Source organism: Ictidomys tridecemlineatus, chromosome 7, assembly GCF_052094955.1.
Source record: "Ictidomys tridecemlineatus isolate mIctTri1 chromosome 7, mIctTri1.hap1, whole genome shotgun sequence".
NCBI classification, from domain to species: Eukaryota; Metazoa; Chordata; class Mammalia; order Rodentia; family Sciuridae; genus Ictidomys; species Ictidomys tridecemlineatus.
In genome coordinates, this window is record NC_135483.1 from 48,909,040 (window position 1) to 48,933,508 (window position 24,469).

A 24,469-nucleotide genomic window follows, 5' to 3' on the forward strand; every position below is an offset into this window, starting at 1 on the left:
AGGCTAGTCCCTAATTTACTAGAAGGAAAAGCATTCATTTTTCTCTGTGGTTCTAAGCCTAGGTTATAACCATGCTCATTGGAACTGGAATAAACTGGAAGTAGCTCCAGACTGTGCGATAGGTTCTGTTTCACCTCCTGTACTTTGAACCAATTACTCGTAGAAACGTATTCTTTTTGTAATAAAAGACAGAAGTTCAAGAAACATAGCAAACTCATGCCAGCACATTTGGCCTCTGCTGATAATACTTTAGTTAATGTTTCTTCCACGATAGCCTCAGTTCAATCATTGGGGTGAAGATATACACTCAAACTTCTGTAGCATTGCTGCTGTACACAATGGCAAAGGTTTAAATGCATAGAGATGTCCTAGAGTGAATGATAAAATGTGAACAATAATCCAAATGGCTACATTATTTAGACACTCACATTTTCTATTCTGTGAGTTACTTTTATTTCAATGATGTATTGAGTTTTTTATTCTCATCTCACATGCCTTTTGTTTTTATTTCATCTAATTTTCTTGATTGCCTTTGCAAATATTGAACTCTAATTGCTCTAAAATATTTCATATTATGTTTCTCAAATTATATGATTTTTCTTACCATTTAAACATATTTCTGCATTTTATTTTAGTAAATTTTATTTCTTAGAGTTATTACGATTTGAAAATATTATGTATATTATTTAATATAGTACTTAGAAATTCTTTTATAATTTCCTGTTTAACATTGAAAATTTTAATTTCTTATTTTTATCTGCAGATGTATGATAATTTCTGTTGATTCATTGTTTATTGTATATGATTTGAGTATAGATTTTTTTTCCTTGGGGCAAGATTTATTCCTTATTTTAAGGTACAGTTGAGTATGATTTCCATCCTTAGTCTTCTTTCTGTCACCATCCATAGCTATAACGTATTGTAGTCAATCATAGCAAATATCTTTCAGTTCTGGATGTCCCTCATCCTCTTTTTTCTTGGTTTGCTTCCAATATTCAGAAATTTACATTAGGACAGGCCATGATAAGGGGTTGGTGATGTACCTGGACTGAATCATTCTCATTTGTCCCTATTGCATTCATAATACTCATGTTTCTATCTTGCTCACAGGTCAAAAGTTTTGTATTCTTCTGGTCCCCAACTTCTTTGTACATCACCCCATATCCTCTGGGTCCACATTCATCTTTCCTAGTTCCACTTCTTGAAGAAAGAGCAGATATGCTGCAGTCTGGCTGGGCACAATTCAGGAGCCATTTGTCAAAAGAAACGAACTTTATTTTTAAAACACACATGCCAAACCACACAGCTCTTCAGGAAAACCTTCAGAGCCCAACTGCCACCACTGGCTTCCCACAAGCCTCTCAACCTCCCCCACTCCTCCTACTCTTGAGGCGGATTGGCTGGGTCGCATGGGCGGAGCCAAAAAAAGTCCCCCAAAGAGCAGCTCCCGTGGTCTGAAAGGGCGGAGAAACAACCCAATGAGCATCACCGCAGAGGAGCCAATCAGTTGGCAGCTGGAAGTTTGCTGTTAGCTGGAAGTTTACCGGGGCCTCTTCGGCTGTGGTTCTCAACACAGATATTTTCCATCTTAATATCTTGAAATTTGTGTTGAAACCATGTTCTTATCCATCACAAAATAGTTCACAAGTCTGTTATTTTTTTTCAGTATTTGTTGTCAGATGAGATTGTATTTGTTTTTAATTATAAAACTATTTAGATACACTTTCCTTTCCTACATTTTCCCCTAATGTAATTTTCCATTCAAATAATGCTAATTGATTCGTAGTTTAAAGGATCAGCTCTGTTTCTGAGAAATTTCATTGTCTTCCCTTCAAAAAGATGTATTTATTGAAGTTTGTCTGTACAGACCTCTTTTCAAGGATAATGTCAGTTTGACTTCCACCTTAAGTGGAGTCAATAAATTATCCTCTGAATTTAGATATATTGGATCTATTATTCCATCTCTTTTTAAAAATCTATTCACTTTAAGACTAAAAATTCTTTTATAATTATAGTACCTTAATTTTACTTAAATTATTATGATTAATTACCATTGTCAAAGATAAAATCAGACCAAATTAAAAATTTTTTAAGAACATCATAGTAAGTATAGTTAATAACAACATATTGTATTCTTGACAAATTGTAAGAGAATAGATTTTAAGCACTCTCACCACAAAAATGACAATGATGTGAGGTACTGCATATGTTAATTATCTTGATTTAACCATCTTACAATGTACATATATTTCAAAGCATCATTTTGTGCAGAATAAATAGAAGTAAGTTTATATGTCAATTTAAAAGGAAAGATCAAGTTTATCTTGCAGAAAAAAGAATTCATAGGCAGAAGACCTCAAATAAAATTATAAAAGGACACATAGAGACATGGTTTCATAGACTGCTAATATATTTTTAAATTAACATATAATAAGTACATATTTTGGGGAAACAGTGTGATATTTTGATACATGTTTACTGATCAAATTGGGGTAATTAGCATTCCCATCTTCTATCATTTCTTCATGTTTATAGCTTTCGCCCCTGTCTTCTAGGTCTTGTCCAAATAATGAGTTGTTGTAAACTGTCCTCAGTAGAATACTAGAGTTCATCCTCATTTCAATGTGTTCCCTATTATCTATCTTCTTCCATTTGCCCTGGACTATAGTGATCACTGTCCCAGGCTCTTCTGCTTTGAAATCACATTTTTCAGCTTCTGCATCTGAAAGAGAACATATGGTAATTGTCCTTTGTGTTAGGTTAGCTTATAGAGCAAAAATTAAGAAACTATTTGTTTTTGTTGGCTTTTTTTTTTTTTTGCTGCTTTGACCAAGAGACCTGAGAAGAACAATTTTAAGAAGGAAATTTTTACTTTGGTGCTTATGGTTTTTGAGGTCTTAGTATATAGAAGGCTGCCTTCTTTCCTTAGGGCTCGTAGTGAGACAGAACATCATGGTGGAAGAGAGTGAGAGTGGAAGAGAGTGAGAGTGGCAGAGGGAAACAGCTCACATGATGAGCAGGAAGCAAAGAAAGAGATACAAACTATATACCTCAGACTCATGCTCTCAATGACCTACCTCCTCTAGCTGCAGACAATCTGCCTTCAGTTACCACTCAGTTAATTCCCATCAGGAGATGAATTCACTGATTGGGTTAAGGCTCTCATAACCCAATCATTTCTCCTTTACACCTTCTTGCATGGTCTCACACATGAGCTTTTGGGGAGCACCTCACATCCAAACCATAACCTTGTTTAACCTCTACAAAGATGAGTGAGTAGAGTGACAGTTTACAGGATGTGGGCAATTGTTTCAAAATAATAATCTTATTTTATTTTCTGGCAGGGACATAAGTTTCAGTTATGATATTCAAAGACATTTAGAAAATGCAACCTAAACCAAGTCGTGCTCATGCGTCCTAATTGGCTTTGTCTACTCTGGGGATTATGAAGCCTGGTCTCCATTTTATTTTATAATAAAATTACAAATAAATAATAAAATTAAAAGTCTTAATTCAGCATTCCCTATGCTTATTGTAGCATTTAGTAAACTTAGAAAATAATGAAAGTCAGTTTTGACTCAGTACTTTTTCTCAATGAGGTATCAATCCCCTTTTGTCAATTGTCAACAGAGCCACTGGTATTTAAAGTTAGGTTACCTCACAACTGCTCATGAATAATCCATAGATAAAAACAATCATCAGTGTGTTAAGTTAGTGCTCTACATTTCACTATAAGCAAGATCACTATATAAAATTACTTATGAATGTAAATGTAAATGTAAATGGTTTTCTAGTATACTAAGCATAAGTGTTAAAGCTACAGAAGAAAACCTTGCTAAAAGAGAAAGAAAACAATATTTCATTCCTTTTGGTGGCATCTGTATGGTATAAATTAGTCATAACAGCTCCAATGGGCTAAATATAAAGGATATAAAACATAGTTAAAGCTTGGAAATATAAAGGTTATATAACATAGTAAATACTTGAATTGGGAAATAGGGTAGCATGAGGGAAAGAAAAGACTTAACTGTGCTGTCATGGTGAACCAAACTCCATATCTTATATGATTTTTAGGTAACACTTAAGAAATTAATGTTTGGCTTATAAAGAGCAAATTGCACAGGAAAAATATAATGAAAAACAAAAGACTGCTTTATGCAATCATTCACAAGACTTTTTCTTGAATAACCTGGACTTTCTTGCTCACTCTGTTCTCCGTGTGGCCTCAGTCCACTGTATTATAGTCTGTGAAATTTTCCTATTGGATCAACTGTAAAAATAAAAGTTTATTTATGTTGTGTTATTCTTATATAAAGATTTAATTTCTAGGTAGTGTATTCAGATTAGAGGTTATTAAAATTTGGCTATCATTTCCATGGTTATTAATGTTGTAAATATACAAAGTAGAGTAACAGACCAATGATTGGCTCAAGATTTGTACTTAGTTTGAGTTTATGCCACTTAGTATGGATGTGACTTTTACTGGTTAGCTGATGTCTCATCAGAGAATTGGAACACCAGTGATTCCATCTACTTGTTGCAGTCAGAGACAGCTCTGACTATCCTTGCTTGGCAAATCATATTTTTGATTGACAAAATGATAATAATGCCCAAGTTTGTAATGGCTGAAAGATGAAAGGAATTTATCTTCCTGAATGTGAACTTAATACATGACTCTCTTTGAGGGATGTTGGATGTTGTCTTGAACCAATTGAATAAGATAAACCTCAGAAGATACAACTGTGTGGTAATACTAGGCAGGCTGGACCTCAAGTATCAGTTCTTCATCTTTATTAATAGTTTATGGTTTCCACTAAGGATTCAGGAACATTCAACAGCCACAGGACCAGAGACCAAGGGTCCTTAGACAAAAGAAAATTCCCAGTGACTATATTAAGTCAGATTTTGGAAACCACTCCTTCATTTTTCCAAGGAGAAATGTAAACCAATATCTTTTCAGGTCTGAAGAGATCTTGCCCAGATCTTCATAGTACCTACACTGAGTTTTCCTATCACTCTGGCATAACACAAGTTTTGATTTGGATATCAATTATTTAAAAACAGTTAAGATGTATATTTATTTGAAATACACTGAATTTTAGTCCTTTTCAATAGTATTTAAGAAACAACAAAAAAAGAGCAATTCTTATCTGCAGTCTCAGAGAATGCAAATGAGAAAAATATTATTAAACTAAGAAAAAAAAAACCCACAGAAGACACTTCATCAAATGTTGCATTTGCAGAATAAGAGGTCTCAGGAGTCATTTTCCTGGGCAGTTTCCTAGGTCTGGTTATTTCCTTCCAGGTTCATCACCTGTCACACCCTTCAAGGTTCATCACCTGTCACACCCTTCCAGGTTCATTACCTGTTTATATTTCTGTATTTCTTTGTCACTCCTTCTTCCTCCTTATCTCATCAAAGACAGAGAAATGATTGACATAGGCAGTGCATTTGTTTATATCTAGCACTAAAGGAGCATTTCAAGATATCTATGAAGAGCTTTGCAGATTAACCCTATTAATATGAGAGATCTACATATGCCACATTAAAAAATCCCTTTGCTAAATAATAACACTAATTCAACCCTTTTCACATCTAATTAATGGACCTGGGTCTTTGAAGGCCATTGTTAAGTGAGGTTAGAGTGTAATAGTGTTAAGAGAAAAGAGGGAGCAGAAACAAAAGTGCTGTCGTTCCAGGTATCAAGTTAGGTTTAATTTTCTGTGGTTCTAACTGAATGCCACGGACAGAATAATTTTTAAAACATAAAGGTTTACTCATTCATATTCCAAAATCTGAAAAGATCTTCAAGTAGACGCTTCTGCTGAAGTCCTTCTTGCTGGTAGAGGCTTTCTAGTGTCCCAGAGTGGCGCAGGATATCCCCTAATGAAACAGTGTCCTAGCTCAGGGCTCATCATTTCAGGTAAAGCCACAATCCCATTGGATTAATATTCCAGAGGCCTCACGTTGTAATACCATAGTCAAATTAAGTTTCTACCCTCTTTGTACCTCATAATGGGGTTAAATTTCAAGATGAATTTTGGTGGGGACATTCAAATAATTTCAGGCCCCTATGTGGATGATATTAGAACTAGATAACATTTGAAGAAGGCATATTTCCCTGCCTTTCATATTTGGAAACTTGAAGTACTTTCATAGAACTCTAAAAAGCATCACCCACATTACAAACCACAATTCATTTTTCCAAGGTTATGGAATTCATAAGAAATAGTATTATTTCTCCAAAGAACTCAGTACCTTATACAAGACATCAACTGATTCAACTGATTTATTATTCAATGTGATTTAAAATTAGATGGAAAAAGAAGCAGGGCAAGATTGTTTGCCTGTCCATGATTATATTAAATTTCATGCATAAATCTACACATACTTATAACATGTCCACTCAGATAAATGCTTTTACTTAAGAGGTTGCTTTTGATTTTATAGAATATTTTATATTTTAAACTAATCACAGTAAAAAAAATCTGTGTTATTTATAAAATATACCTCATGATCTATGGGGAGGCTTTGATTTTTTTTTTCAGAATAAGGTTTCTAAAATCAGACTTTCCTGATTAATTTTTACATGTCATGAATTATTCATCATTTATTCATTATGAACCAAATAGGCTGATATTACAGAACTCATAAAACAAGATAGAAATGTAACACTAAATCAAAGCCAACCAATTTAACAGCAGAGCTCTCTTGTTTTCATGTTTCTTATTCTTGAGTTCTTAAATAGTACCACATGCAATTGTATCAAATAAAAAAGCAGGCAGACATTTACAATAATGTTTTTCTTATTTGAGTTTATTTTATCGTATGAATATCAGAAAGTCAGAAAATCCACTGAAAAGGGCTAAATAAAAACAATAAGATGACTCTATAAGCTAGAATTTTTGAAAGTAATTTTTTGGTTTCTTATTATTTCAATTTGTATGCTTTTTCCTTTTAATGTAAAAATGTTTATTGTATATGCTATACAATAATTACTTATTTTAATTAATTCTGAGAGTGTTTGGCAGAGAGAGCATGGAAGCAATTGCCTCCCTTTTCTACGTTAAAGGTCATTGTGAGAATTACATAAACAGTGAGATTAGGACCTATAGAGACTCAGTTCTAGATAAAAGACTCCATCTCTATGGATTCTGGACAATATAGTCTCAGTAACCTGGGGAGTTTCTGACATGGTATAAATTTTAAAGAAAGTATTTCATTCATCTTGGCATGCCAACATGCATGGACATTGATATGTATTTATTCCCTGTCCCATTCTGAAACAATTTGAGTTAGTGTTTAAAAATCTATAATACAACAGTTATCCCAGAATGGATTAATAGCAAAAACATACGGAACATTTACCAAATGCTTAAAAGTCATGCTGAGTTCTTTATGTGAATAAATTCACTAACAACATCAATCTCTATGAGGCAAGTAACATTATAATGAACACTTTACATAGCTAGAAACTAAGGCTCAGAGAATGTATATGTTGGCTTATTCTCCTCCAGATAACACAATATCAGAGGGGATTTAGAAGCAGGCATCTGCATCCAAATATTTCTAAAGATAAAGTAAGATCCAAAATTACTAAACAATTATATATTTTATTCACAAGCAGAATTTTAAAACATTGATGACACAAACTCACTTTGTGACTAATATCTCAAAATTTGTCATTGTCTCAGTTGTTGGATATTATGGGATCAATTTTGAAATATTTTTACCACATTTGTAATGTTGGTCTCAGAAGCATTGCCCATCATTACTAAAAATGGAATCTTTTTTAAGTCCTTTGGTCATAGACCGAGGAGAGGGAAAGCAGGGTCAAATGGTGGTTCCATTCCAAATTTTCCTACATCAATGTTTATAGAAGAACAATTCACAATAGCTAAACTGTGGATCCAACCTAGGTGCCCTTCAATAGATGAATGGATAAAAAAATGGCATAGATACACAATGGAATATTACTCAACAATAAAAGAGAATAAAATCATGGCATTTGCAGGTAAATGGACAGAGATAGAGAAGGTAATGTTAAGTGAAGTTAGCCAATCCCCAAAAACCAAATACTGAATGTTTTCTTTGTTACAAGGAGGCTGATTCATAGTGGGATTGGGAGTGGGAGTATGGGAGGAATAGGGGAACTCTAGATAGGGCAGAGGGGTTGGAGGGGAAAGGAGAGGGCATGGGGTTATTAATGATGGTGGAATGTGATGATCATTATTATCCAAAATACAGATATGAAGACACAAATTGGTGTGAATATACTGTGTGTTCAACCAGAGATATGAAAAACTGTGCTCTATATGTGTAATGAGAATTGTAATACATTCCACTGTCATATATAAATAAAAAATTAAAAAAATAAAAAGAGAATCTTTATTGTTTATTCCATTAAAGATAGAGCAATCTGTTTTCTTTGTTATTTATCATAGAAGAAGGGAATTTTTTTGCTTTCTCTTATTATATAACACACACACATTCACACACACACACACACACATACACTGATTCCAGAATAGATGGTATTTCATCTCTGTACAAGAAGAATTAGAAGTACCTACTCAATATTAATATTTACTTGGAAAAGAGTTATCAATATTTTTTAATGTATGTGAATATATTAGTTAGCTTTTTATCACTTTGACCAAGATACCCAACAGGAGTAACTTAAAGGAAGAAAGGTTTATTTGGGGTTCCGGGTTTCAGAACTTTATTTCATGGTTCATCCACTGCATCACTCTGCTCCTGAGGTAAAGCAGAACATCATGATGGAAGGGCTTGGTGGACGAAAGTTGTCCAGGTCTTGGCAGCCAGGAAGCAGGTGGTGAGAAGGGGGTGTGCAGGACAAGTTCAAACACACGAGGGAATTTCTTCAGTGACCTCCATCCTCCAGGGATGCCTCGCTTACCTAAAGTTACTGCCCAGTCATCCATTCAAATTATTAATCCATCAAATCAATGAATCCACTAATCATGTTGCAGCTCTCATAATCTAATTATTTCATGTTGGAACATCACTGCATCCTCTAGTAAGAACTTTTTTGGATGGCTATCTCATATCCAAATCAAAATATTTCACCCTTGGCCCTCAAAAGTTCATGTTTACCTCAAAATCCAAAATGTGTTTAGTTCATCTTCCAGAATTACCATATTTTTTATAATTCCAGGATTGCTCAAAACTTCAAATCTAAAGTCTCTTCTGAGATGCAATGCAAACTTGGCTGTGAAACCTTGTAAAAATCAGTAGCAGGTTATATCTTGGCTGGGCAAACAAGTCCTGTATGCTGTACCCACATGCAGCTTCTGGGTACACAGTAACAAGATGTGATCTCCAAAGGACTTGGGGATCCCCAGCCTTTTGGCCTTGCTGATTGCCCCTCAAATGGCTCCCACTTAGACTGGCTTCTCCACAGTTAGAAACTTCTAGCTTAGCAGACGTTCCACATTACTGGCATCTCTTAATTCTTGGGGTCTTAAACCAAGCTTTAGCTTCACTCTCACAGCTTCACACATTGCCATTTTAAGGGCTGCTTTCGGGCATTATGACCCCGCCACACTTGCTGGGTCTCCAAGGCCTTCTTTGGAATTCTCTCCGAAGCTTCCATGATCTCTGAACTCCAACATTCTGCATTTGTACACAGTCAACACCAGGTGGTCAACACCAAGGTCTGCTGCCAGCTTGAGCCATAGCCAGGACCCCTTGGACCATGGAGCCAATGGCTGCTGAGTGCCTGGTGGCTGAGCACAGTGAAATGAATCCTGGGGAAACAACTTTCTAGATATTTCAGTGCAAACAGTGTATTTGTTTCTTCATATCAGTTTTTACTTTTATACCCTTGAGCCTTCCATGAGTGTGTCGTGCTGATTCCTGAGATGCCATTAAGGTATCTTTCTTATTGACTCTTGCAAAGTACTTAGCTTCTCCTGACTGACAATAATAATTTTAACAATTACGTCTTCCTTGGCCCTAAATTTATAAATACATTTTCAGCCAAAGTGTAAATTTTAAAAATATTTTCTTCTATGTTTTTTTCTCATGGCCTCATATTTGTAATTGCTCTGCCTGTGCCTTAGAGTACCTGGATTACTAGAACATGCAACCACACACAGATTATGTCACTGCTTTAAAACTATGCTTTCTGCATAGGTAACAGTCAAGAGCTAGGTAGCAATGTTGGAACACAAGGTGAGCACAAAGAGCAGAGTGATGTATTGGATTTAAGGTCTTGTTCCTTATTTTCATTGTAAAGTACAGCTCTAATGTAGAATCCTATTTGAGGCCCAGTTAAAGAGAGGATTCTACTAATGAAAACAATTAAATAACCGTAGGTCATCTTCAAAATTCTTAGGAGATGGTGGCTGTAATGTCTCCTTACTTGTATCTACTCTCAACTCCAACTACATTGCTACCTCCAGTGAAGAGCTGCTAGTTCCCTCAGCCTTTTGGGATTTGAAGTATGAAATTATGGCCATTGGCTTAGTGAAGTCCTGACTATAAGATATTCTTTTTCTTTTTTTTTTAAATCTCTGGACTATATAATAATCTGAAGTAGCATAAGAACACTGAGGAGACTGGGAAATGCTTGGTTCAAAAGTTCTTGGGCTTCACTAAAAAAAAAACCAAAAACAGACATTTTCTCTCCTAAGTGAATCTGTATGAATCATAGGTAGCTGAGAAGAAGCAAAATAGATTGCTTGAAGTTTCCCCTGCCATTAAGGATTAAAGCCTGTGGCAAATGAGGCTTCCTCTAGATATCTAGAGACTTGATTAAGAATGTAAGGATTAAACCATTGGTGGCTCTAACTATTTGCAGGACTTTCACTAAATTACATACCAGAGAAAGAAGACTTGACTCACTTAGGAAGGAAAATGTCACTCTTTTCCACTTAGGAAAGGCCAAATCATCTACTTGGACAATGTTGCTAAAGACCAAAGCAGATACAAGTCAAGGAGGAACTAAAACTAAAATATCTACAGAGGCTCAAGAGTAGCACAAATGTTGTCTACAACTTAACTATACACTTAAGTTTAAAAAACCTAAAATATTAATTCGAGGAGATGATAATATTGTCAATGCATCAAATGGAATTGAGATTGCAAAAACATTTTAAGAAATACATTGATAAAGTTTGTCATAAACTTCTTTTCTATTTATAACATATATTCATCAAAATCTGTAACTACTTTAGACGCAGTTAGGTGAGAACATGAATTTCAACCCTAAACAATGAAATGCAATAATTATTGTGTATAATGACTTTTAGAATATAGAGATAATGATTAGAGTATTACTTTTATATATTTTAATATTTTCTAAATTTTTTATTTCTAATGTGTAATCATTAGAAATAAAAAATCCTCTCCTTCTTCAGATTAACTTGATAATTTCCTTATTTTACATTAATTTGGAATTAATCTGCATTTTATCATTGATAATTTTAGTCAATCTGCTTATATTTTAACTACATCATAGATGATGACCTTGAGAATGTTATTGCTATCATCAGGCTACATACTATATTCTTGGTTTATGCTTTGTCAGTTTACTAAAAAATGGTATCAATAAAATTTAAAAATGTGTGGAGATGTATCTGTGAAAGTAGCTAAGAAAAGTAGCTCTGGATTCAAAGGGAATAAGAAAGCTGAGTTAGGAGACCCTTCAGGGAAAGAATACAAACATCAATCACAAAATACAATGTTGGGGGTATGTAAGGAAAAAATGTAAAAAACCCCAGGTCTGAGATTTAAGTTGCTGAATCACATATAGGAAGAACTAGAGTTCTTCAGAACTCTCTTTATAAAAATGCAGTAATGATTTCAAACACTTTGGATAAGCTGTAAGCATAAGGAAGAGAAGACTGAACAGCAAGAGGTTGGTAAGTAGGGAAAAGGAAGTTTACCACACTATTCTGTGTAAAATAGTAATAGAGATAAAACAATAATACTCTGAGATATATACATATTCCCTCAATATGAAAATAACCCCTTCTTTCTTTGTTATTTAAAGGGCTTTTCATAAGAAAACATAATTTAAGCCTTAGGTTATGCAATATGGTTTTGAGAAACCGATTTGGTGAGATAAGGCTTCAAGCTAGACCTTAGGCAATACAGAATACATTAATGAATCACAGAATTAGAATAATCATTTATCATTGACAATATTCATGACTAAAGTTATTTTCCTTCATGTCAATTATTTGTTTTTATCATTCACTAAAAATTTTACTAGTGTCTTTTTCTAAGGTTTTATTTTTTTAGATTGTTATGGTTTGGATCAAAGATTCCTGTATGAAGCCTTATTTTCCCATGCAGCAATGTTTAGATGTAGAACTTTTGTGAAGTGATTAGATCATGAGGACTCTGACAGATGCATTAAAAAACTGAGGGCATTATGGGAAGGTAGTGGAAATTTTAGGATGTTGGGATTAGTTAGAGGAAGGTGGTCACTCAAGGCATGTCTTGGAAGAGTATATCTTGTCCCTGGTCTTTGCCTGCCTCTCTTTCTCTCTCTTTCTCTTTTCCAAATTCCTAGCTGGTACTAAATAAATAGCTTTCCGCTAATATATCCATGTTTCATGATGTTCTGCCCCATTTGAGACTCCAGCCAACCCTGGACTGAAGCCTCTGTAGCCATGAGACAAAATAAATCTACACCCCTTTAAGTTATTTGTGTCAGGTATTTTGGTCACAGTGATGAAAATCTGACTAACAAACAGGTCAAGTTTAGAAAATGTACATATTTGCATAAGACAAGAGTGCTGTTATTTTCCTAGTGCTCATAGTTCACGATGTATCCAAGTGGAATGCAATAAAAGCATAGATTCCGTCATAGGAATATCCACTGTGAGTGGTGGTAAGGCAGTTCCTGGAAAAATGTTCCCTCACACTTCCATCCAGGTAACAGAAAATTCAATCAGTAGATAGTTGACATTTAACAAGAATCTCATGATGTTGAAAAGGGTTATTTTTAATATAATTGGACCTAAAATAGTAGGAGGCATATAGAAGACATATTCCCCAAACTTCTTCAACTAGATTAAAACAGATAACATATTTATTTTGGCATTGCATTTGTGTACTTATGTGTGTGTACTTTAACTTATCCTCACAAGCTTTCACACATTCACTAAAGAGGACACACAACTGCAAGCTACCATATAAATGATATTTCAAATATATTAACACAACATTACATATATATTCATACATTTAAGGTACCTGCTTTTTAATTGATTGACTACATTAATGAGCAGGAAATATAAGAAAGATTTCAATAGAAATATGTGTATTTATGAGCTCTTTGTGAATGGACCTCATTTTCTTAATGAATGAACTGAGAAACATTCATTTGTCATAAGGGACAATTTCCTCATATCTCTACACAGATTTTAAGTCAATAGTAAATTTTCTTTGTCAGTGACACATGGTTAATAATTTCAATGGATCCTAATGATGACAATTTGGGGATTTTTCATTTTATCTCTAAAAGCACTGAAGTAGACAATAATTTGTTGAAACAGCACTTATAATTTAAAGGATGACTCTGGGCAAAACCACAGAGTGCAATAAGGGTCCTTTTGCATTTTATTTAGTAGATATAATACTCTTAAAATGCAGGGTGATTCATCTTAAAAACTGAGACATAAATAATTAATTAAATCAGGGAGAGCATTTTGAAAGTTTGGAAAACGAAAGCAAATCCTCCTCTCTCTGAGAGGGTCATATAATATATTGATAGAATCTATACCAAATTAAGTACAGAGAGTGTTTAATTTCATCAGATAAATTTTGGGGCAAATTAGAATGGATTAGAAGATAAAGAGCATATTGTAGACATACTTTGTCCTCTTGTTAAGTTTTGAACTTAAATTTTCTTTATTATGTTGTTAGAACTTAATTTCCACACACTTAAAGTGACCTTTGCAAATCTATAATGCAAAGTTGTCTTAGTAATGACATATAAATCTATTTATATTTTCTTTTTTACATGAGGTTTAGAAACACATAAATTATATTACCTTGGTGAAAATATTTTAAGCTTGAAAGAATCTAGTATTGACTCATAAAAGCAGAGAAAAAATATTATTGAGTTAGAACTTTTCCTTCTGATAATCATTGAGATGTATATTTAATAATTCAGAGGCTAAATGATAAGTAGAAATGTATTATCAAGGTAAATTATGTTAATGTGTCATTTGAAGATCATGATAACGCAATTTTTACTTCTTTTTATTATAAGAGCAATCTCTACAACTTTATGTGCATGACCAGTACATGTATCCCACAGAGCAAAGGACTGTGCCCTAATTGTGCACACTAACCATACCTGGAAAAAGACTCACTTTGTATAGTCAGTTTAGAGAGTGGTGGTTTTTAGTTCCATAGAATTTCTCAGAATATTTCATATGAGTATAGACATTTTGAATCTCAAAAGTTGAAAAGATATTCAATGTATCACAGAATTTAAGAATATATTTCACTGAATATCATTATGTGAGTGCACTTATGAAAATCCCTAGGAATTTTGATTTATTGTAATTTACATGTGGCAGTGATTTCTAACTTTAAACACTCCTTGGTTTATAAAAATATTTTTTCACCTTAGGTTTATATATCATTTCAAAACCCTAGAAAAATATTAATTGTAAAATTAATTTCAAATCATATTGTTTAATAAAAGTCAGTCAACTTTGGCTCTTTTTTTGTTTTTATGCATTCTACCTTCCAGATTTTAAGTAATTTTATAAGAATTTCTCCAGTGATTTACTGCTGAAGAAAATATTTATTATTTAACTTATTCATATAAAATAACACTAAAATAGAGGTAAAATTAATCAAATGTGAATAGAAAATGCAATGATAATGCTATAAGTATTAATCAAAACAATATTAATAACAGAAAGTTTTGCTTATAATAGATTCGAATTAGAAATAACCCAAATTTCCATAAAGTTTTGAAGCATCTTGCAATATATCCATAGGATGAAACACTTCTCAGAAGTAAAAAGAGACAAATTAACACATGAAATAATATATATTCTATATACATGTTTATAGTTCACATACATAGTCTATATATTCTATATATGCAAAGTATATACCCACACACCCACATAGTTTAAGGAAAATGTATACAACTCTTTTATTTCCTTATGAAATAATCTAGAAACTCCACAAAAACTAGACATGACATTTTATTATATTGTTATAAAAATGATCTTATAAAAACAAAGGAAACTATTTTGGCAGCAAAATCAAGCTGTTGGATGTATCAAATTTATCTATCCTTAGGCCCAAGGTGAACACATACATCAAAAAGTCAACTTTTGCTCCTACTTTGTTTCTGTTTAAGAGTGAAGACTAATTATTTTTCTACCATCTCACACATATGAATGCTAGTCCAGTAATGGATTATATGTTCTTAGATTTAGTCAAGGGAAGCCTTGAAAACTAACTTTTGATTATCAGAAGAATAAAACATTAACAAATATGGCAATGACTGCCTTTTTGTGAGCAGATATAAACCATTATGTCTAAGGTACGTTAATCAAGTGAAATTGTTTATTATTTAAATGAAAATATTTGTATATATGTATTTGTATATATATAATTACAGATAATAATGATGTGAACATAAAATTATTATGCAATTATAATATGCCTAATGCTGTGTGCTTTGAAGGTAGAACAGTAGGTGTTTTTCAAAGTAGCATTTAAATTATTTTCCATTCTGGGTAGTTCTTTTTCTCCATTTCATACTAGTTGCTGTTGAGATAAGGCTGTTAGGCTATGCTATTTTCCACAGGAAAAGGAAAATGATACTAAAAAATTAAAATGGCATTTAAGAGTTTTTACTCTCATACATGTTTTTCTCTTAGAAAAATAATATTCTTGAAATTTCAGAGACAGAAATATACAGAAAAAATGACATTTCTTGAAATTCTTCAAGTTAAGTTTGAAAATATCAAGAACCAAATCATGAAGAAAGATCCAGTATATAAACTATAAAATAAGAACTCCAAAGAGTATCATACAAAAACATGTTTATGCTTCACAATATCTTTGGGTTAAAGATGTTAGGAAGCAAGAAACACATTGACAAAATATTAGACTCATGGGTTTTGCTACTCCTCACAAGTCAAGTGTAATATAGAAACAGATAGGTTTGAGGGGTTGAGTACTGATTTTCAAAGTCTTGAAAGTTTCAAGTTTTCAGAAAAGATCCCCTATCAGGTTTTTTATTTTATTTTTTCTCTCTTTCTTTCTTTCTTTCTTTCTTTCTTTCTTTCTTTCTTTCTTTCTTTCTTTCTTTCTTTCTTCCTTCCTTCCTTCCTTCCTTCCTTTCTTTCTTTCTTTCTTTCTTTCTTTCTTCCTTTCTTTCTTTCTTTCTTTCTTTAGTTATACATGACTGTAGAGTATCTTTTGTCATCATTTATATAAATATGGAGTGTATCTTGTTCTAATTAGGATCATGGATTTTTGGTTGTACATGATGTGTAGATTCAGCATATTCATATATGTACATAGGGAAGAACGTCATGTTATATTCATTCCACGATCTTTCCTATTGCTTCCCATCATTTCCCTTTGTCTAATCCACTGAACTTTCATTCTTCTCTTCCACCATATTGGGTGTTAGCATCCACATATCAGAGAAGACTTTCAACCTTTGTAGTTTTTTGGAGGGGGTGTTGGCTTATTTCATTTAGCATAATAATAGTCTCCACATCCATCCATTTATTAGCAAAATTCATAAAGTCATTCTTTCTGTGGTTGAGTAATATCCCACAGTGTATATACACCAAATTTTCTTTATACATTCATCTGTTGAAGGGCACCTAGATTGATTTCATAGCTTAGCTATTGTGAATTCATGTTCTATAAACATTGATGTGGCTGGATTACTGTAGTGTTACTGAATTTAAAACCTTTGGTATATACCAAGTGGGGTAATTGGGTCAAATAGAGTTTCCATTCCAAGTTTTCTGAGGAATCTCCATACTTCTTTTAGAGTGGTTGCACCAATTTGCAGTCTGGGAATAGTCTAACAAAAGAAGTGAAAGATCTGTACAATGAAAGTTACAAAATATTAAAGAAATTATTGAAGAAGATCTTAGAAGATGGAAAGATCTCCCATGTTCTTGGATAGGTAGAATTAATATTATCAAAATGGCCATACTACCAAAAGTGCTACATAGATTTAATGCAATTCCTATTAAAATTCTAATGATGTTCTTCATAAAAATGGAAAAATCATGAAATTCATTTTGAAACATAAGAGGCCCAGAATAGCCAAAGCAATTCTTAGAAAAGCGAAGAAGGAGATATAACAATACTAGACCTTAAATTATACTACAAAGCCATCAAAACAAAAACAACATGGTATTGGCACCAAAACAGACATGAAGACCAGTGTTACAGAATAGAAGACACAGAGGCAAACCCACATAAATATAGTCACCCCCGCCACTAGAGGCACCATAAAAATACATTGGAGAAAAGATAGCCTCTTCAACAAATGGTGCTGGGAAAACTGAAAATCTATGTGGCAGAATGAAATTAAACCCCTATCTCTTATCTTGCACAAAACTCAACTCAAAGTGTATTAAAGACCTAGGCATTATATCAGAGACTCTGCACCTACTTGAAGAAAATGTAGCCCAACTCTCCATCATGTCAGCTTGGGAAGTGACTTCCTAAACATGATTCATTAAAATGCAAGAAATAAAATCAAGATCAATAAATGAGGTGGTATCAAACTAAAAAGCTTCTTCACAGGAGAAGCAATCAAGAATGTGACTGAGTATGGTGGCACATGACTGTAATCCCAGCCACTTGGGAGGCTGAGTCAGGAGGATCAGAAGTTCAAAGCCAGCCTCAGCAAAAACAAAGCACACTAAGCAATTCAGTGTGACCCTGTCTCTAAACTTGATTGAACTTGAGTGCCCCTGAATTCAATTCCTGTTACCAAAGGAAAAAAAAATTAACAGAGAGCCTACAGAATGGGAGGAAAATCTTTGCCACATGCATCTTAGATACAGCATTAATCTCCAGGATATATAATGAACTCAAAAAACTTAACCCCCCAAAAAATCAAAAAACAAAAACAAAAAATCCAAATAACCCAGTAAACAGTGGACAAAGAAACTGAACAGGCACTTCACAGAAGAAGAAATATGAATGATCAACAAATAAATATAAAAAAGTTCAACATCTCTAGCAATTAAAGAAATGCAAATTAAAACTACAATAAGATTCTATCTCACTGAATTCAGAATGGCCATTATCAGAAATACAAGCAACAATAAATTTTGACAGGAATGTGGGAAAAAGGGTAAACTCAATTATTGCTGTTGGGATTGTAAATTGTCGCATCTTTATCAGCTTTGGCATAAATCTAACATGGCATGCTCATGACAGAGTAACAATGCTGTGAAAATTACTTAGTAGATGGCCCTGGATGAAACCTTATGAGGTTGCATATTATTGGCAAAAAGAAAGCAATAAAATGTTGATCCATGGATCCCAAAGGGAGATAATTATTTTATCAGAAGAGCCATAGGATTAGAAGGAGATGCTGAAGAAAATGGATGTATCTCAAGAACAGTCAATGGTAGATTCATGATAATTTGCAGCAGCATTGGCCCCAACATGTGGAATGATCTGAGAGGACCTGACACAAAGCAGCATAGAAAGTGCAGGCCTCTCAGTAACCCTGTAGGCTAAGTTCTACTAGAATGAAGACAATGAAAAAAAAAAAAAAAAAACCAAACAGGTCAAAATATAGGTCAAGTAGAGTTAAATATCTTAACCAGAACTCACAGAGAATCAGTGTCACTCATCAAAATCCCTGTGGACACAAAAGGTTTTCGGGAGACTTCTTGAAAGGGGGAAGCTCCCAAAGAAGACTCTGTTTTAAAATACAGACATTTAACTTGAAAGAACTTACATTTCTGCAATTAGTTAAAATGGGAATCTGGCATCATGAAATTTACAGGCAATAAAGCTTTTGCATCATTTGATTTTTGAATGCATATCTGTTGATAAACTTGCCTAGCAAGGATCATCAACTTCCTGTTTTTGATAAAACTAAAAAATAGGCTCAGTCAGTTTGATTGATTTTCCAAGGAATTAATGCAAAGTGAGAGGTGATATGGAGACCAGAATCAGTTCTACTGGGCTCTTACTCTTGAATGTTTGCATGCTTCAACCGCACCTCTATGTCTTTCTGCTCTCTCTCTCAGCACAGTAGCTGTAATTAATGGCTATGCTAGCATTCTGTGATCTTTCCACTCTGTGGAGATACCTGACAGCATCTTTGCCACAAAATTACTGTAAAAAGATTATTTCTGCCTTTTTCCATTAAGCCATAGGCAATATGTCCTGGGATTCAAAAGATCATGCAAGGACATGAAAGCCTTGGATAGTTGGGAATCATATTTTGCTCCAAAGATTCAGTGTCTGAAAATTTAAGATTAATTAGCAAGTCTTTGACTTCCTAGGGGGATGACATTTGCATAACTCCTCTGAAGCTTAGTTTATTAATCTGTAAAAAGGAGATGCCCTGCCTGCTTCAGACATTCTTTCTGAACATTGCTTGGAGTAATGTATGTAAAAGTGCATTTTAGTATTAAAAATCTTAATATTTGAAATAGTTAAAATATTAAAATCACCTAAACTTACTGTATTGATCAAGTTAAATAGCACGAAATATACATTCTAGAATATATTTAACAGGTAAATATATTATAAAAATTGTCTGAAGATACATTTCATTTGTAGAAGTCAACATTTATGGAAATACTGAAAATAACTGATATCATATACCATTTATTAAAGGATAAATTACACTAAATAGCCCTGATATATTATGTTTTAGATACACTAATTTTACAAATTACTCAATACCTAGAGTAAGTATAAGTTCTAATTATAGAGAAAGCATATTATTTATACACACACACACACACACACACACACATACACACACACACCTGTAAAAACTTATTTTACATGTCAGACTTCAAGTTTGTGTGAGTGGGGGAGTGCTATGAAATGTAACTTAAATACATATCCTCTTTGGAGTCCTTACTGCAAATCAGTTTCTAATAGAATTTATAGAGTTGTGGAATAATTTGTTGGTTCTCTGAATCATATGTGGACTGGTGCTAAGATTGCTATATAAGTCTATTACAGATTAGACAGAATAAATAAGACCTACTTGAAGCTGTGAGATTAAAGTAATTGATCCCTTATGTTTCTCACAAGTTCTTTCATTGTATTGTTTCAGTTTTGCTTTTTTCTTTTACTTTTTATTGAAAGAATGAATATAAAGTCATACATAGAGACTAAAAAATTTTGGGGTATTAAATTTTCAATTTGTGTAATTATTTTCTACATAAATGCAGTTCACTCTAATATATTTTATATTTTAATCAAAACTATGTCTTATGGTTTAGATATTAGGTGTCCCCCCAGAAGCTCATTTGTGAGACAATGCAGGAGAGTTTAGAGGTGAAATGATTGGGTTATAAGAGTCTTAACCTAATGAGCACATTAATCATCATTAACTGGGTGGGAACTGTAGGCAGGTAGGGTGTGGCTGGAGGAAGTGTGGTCATTTGGAACATACCTTTGAGGTGTACATTTTGTCCCTGGTCTGCTATGTCTCTCTCTGTCTCTCTGTTTCCTGAATAGTTATGTCCTGAGCTGCCTTCCTCTACCATATCCTTCCACATGATGTTGTCCCTCACTTTGGTCTTCAAAGACTGGAGTCAGCTGTCTGCAGATCTCTGAAACTCAGCCTCTTAATAAATATTTGTTCCACTAACCATTCTTGTCAGGTCTATGGTTAACAGGGGCAAGAAAGATGACTAAAACAGCAAAAATTCAGGAGTTTTCTAAAAATATAAGTTCTATAGTCTTACTTTTTTGTGACCTCATTACAGATTCTATCCAGTTCTGGGTAGGTTAAAAGTATTTTGCATAATCAATGAATGAAAGAATGATTCATCTTTAGTGTATTCTGATTTTAATGTCTTTTCAACAAGAATTATTTTCTTTTAAAATTATGTTTTTTTCTTATTTCACAGCTGATTTAATTAATCATTAAGAATAAAGTGCATGACCTTAAAAAATAGGCATATAAGATTTGATTATAATTTTCTTATTTCTTATCCTTATTACATCTACCAAAAGCACCCCACAGATTTACTTATTTAGGATCAATTTCTCACTTGACTCTGTAGAAGATGCTAAAACTGAGTGTGGGTATGTGTATATGAACAAAATTTTAAAATTCTAGCCTAAACAAAATTCATATGCTTATTTTGCTCTTAACATTTATTTAAGATTCTCAATGTATATGAAATAGAAGCATTGATTAGGATTTAGATGATTGAATAACCTCTGATACTACATGAGTAAATTGATCAATACTGGTGATAAGAATCAAAGTTTTGTTACCTGAATGAAAGATTTTTATAATAATGTGGAATGGGGCAATTTTGGTGCCAAGAAGAAAAACACACTTAAATAGGATAACTGAAGAAATATTAATGAAGATTCTCTACACCAAGATACGAGTAGCTTTAAAGGAAAACCAAAAAGAATGGGGATTCCTCCAATTCTAGTATTGGAGGGATAAGTGGACTGAGCAATTAAAGAAATCTAGAAAGAATTGGACCAAGGATTTTGGGCAGAAAAACATAGAAATTGCAAATCTATCACCACCAGGTAAAAAGGCCAAGGGAAAACTCGAGCATATATTTCCCTGTTGAGTCTTTGATTTCCTGAGTGTTTCCATTAGCTGAAACAAGCTGGAGGAAAGAAAATAAAGGATTTTTAATAATGTAGTTAATAGAGAAAAGTTTCCATTGGTATATACAACAGAATAAAAGATGATGAATAGCTAAAACTAAAAGTCAAATATACAATATCCAGTGACCAAGAACAAGAATAATAAATACTATGAGTAAGCTTTTGTAAGAACTGGAAAAAAGAAGGATGCATCAATTTTTAAAGGATTTCTGGGTCAACTTTATAGATGAAGTGATACATTCTTAGACTCATGGTTGAATAATATTGAGGATAGGTTCTGACCAAGATAGGTGGGAGAAAATTAATTAAGAAGCTACTACTATTGTTTAAACAATGCACGAAGAGAGATTGAACTGAATTAATGTTAGTAGAATTGTGAAGAATTAGAAAAATTTATGAGATGATTATGATATTGTTACATAATACAGGTGATCAAATATGAAGGCTGATATGAAGGGTAAGTTATAGAAGAAAATGCAAGTTGTTTAAATAGGATTATATGCCAAAGTATTGATGATCTAGTTATACCAAAAAGAGTATTAGAAAAAAAAGTATTTTATTTGAGAAAATATGAATTCAGCAGTGAAGATGCTTTATTTGGAGCACTTGTAGCCATTTAATTATTTCAATCTGAGCATTCAGTTTTATACACCCATATATGTACATGCATTCCTATATACATAGAAGCAAACCCAGCATTGGGAGTAATTTATAAACACAGGTTAATTGAAATAAAAGTGAATGAATTTGCTCAAAGACACTATAATGCTTAGGATAAGAAAGAATGAGGAGCAGTATGAAAGTGGTGTTTGTTAAGTTGTATTAAAGTTGAATTCATCAGAAGAAAGATAAATCTAAGGAAAGGTATAAAAATAACCAGTAAGGTACTGCACATCTGGTGGCAACCATGATGGGGTAATTTGGAAGTTTTCTAAAGTTACAAAGTAAGAAAGAGTTGCTGATGTTGGAGCACTGTCAGGGATGTGAAGAGAAGCAACACACGAAACACTAAAAAGAAAAGAAAAGAAAATATAAGACATTAACAAAAAAATCAATGTTCAATCAAGAATAGTTTTGTACCTGGGAAATAAGAAAACACAATTCTTTCTATTATGAAAAACGAACCTGGGTTTAGCACACTATTTAATAGATAAACCACTTTGTGGCCAATTATGTAAGATATTTAGTTAGCATTTTAAATTGTATTTTACATGAACACAAGAGATTTTAACTTTCCTTTTCTATAAAAAATATTTATTATTTCATTTCTAAGAACAATCATTTTTGTCATGTTTAAATGCTTGTAAATTTGAATATTTTTGTAACATCTTATTTTCAATAAACTTGATTCATCTAGTCATCATGATCTGATATATTATAATATAGTAGCTTGTTATTATATATAGCTCTATTAAATCTCTTGAAACAGCTTAGAAATAAAGATGTAAAAGCTTAGAAGTAAAACAAGGGGAAAAGTTAACCGATACAAATGTTAGAGGAAAATAGTACTGCATTTAGTTCTGTTTTATGGCAAAAAAAAATTCCTAGAGATAATAGAGCTATTTTCTAATATTAAAAGGAACAATAAACCAAAAATATATAACTCTAGATTTGTATGTGACCAAAAATAAGGCTTAAAATCTACAAAAAATATAAACATACTGAAAAATAAAGACATAAATTCAAATTCAGGGAACTTTTAATGTATGTTTGTAAAAAGTTAATGCAACAAACAAATAAAAATTAGTGCATGTGGTAAGATAGAACAACCCAGTTAACAAAATTTACCTATTATGAATATTATGAATATTAAGAACTATGTTATCTCATACACATCACAACAAATAAAAATCATGTTGTTTTTTCATTACATTGGAAATTTTTTAAAATATGATTTAAGGCTGAGCTATGAATCAATCCCACATATCCAAAGAATAGGTCTGATACTAATGGGAATAATTTAGTAGTCAATTAAAAAATCTATAAAACTACAATATTTATAAATAAAACATTGTTTCTTTGTTTTAGTCAGCTTTTTTGCCACTATGACCAAAAGATCTGACAAGAACAATCAGAGGAAAAGTATATTTGGGGGCTCACAATTTCAGAGATCTTAGTCCATACACTGCTGACTTCATTCCTCAGATACCAAGGTGAGTAAGAACATCCTGGTGGAAGAGTGTGGGTGGAGGAATGTGGCTTCAGACATGGCCTCTGGAAAAAGGGAGACAGACTAAGCTCAGCTCACAAAATAAGTACCCCAGATATGCCCTCAATGGCCTACCTCCTTCAGTCACAACCTACCTTCAGATACCACTCAGTTAATCCCTATCAGGAGATTAACTCACTGATTTGGGTTAAGGATCTCATAACCCATTCATTTCACCATCTTTCATTGTCCCACACAGGAACTATTTGGGGACATCTCAAATGTAAACCATCACATTCTTTTTTTTTCAGTTTTTTTGGGGGGATATAATTGACAATTAAATTATATATATTTAAGGTAGATAAGTTGGACCATGGGGGTCCTTGTAGCTGTGAAATTCACAGACTTGCTTAATGTCACTCTTGGTTTTCAAGGGACTACCTTTATCAATAGCACCTCAACCTCAGGCATTATAATACAGAGCAAGA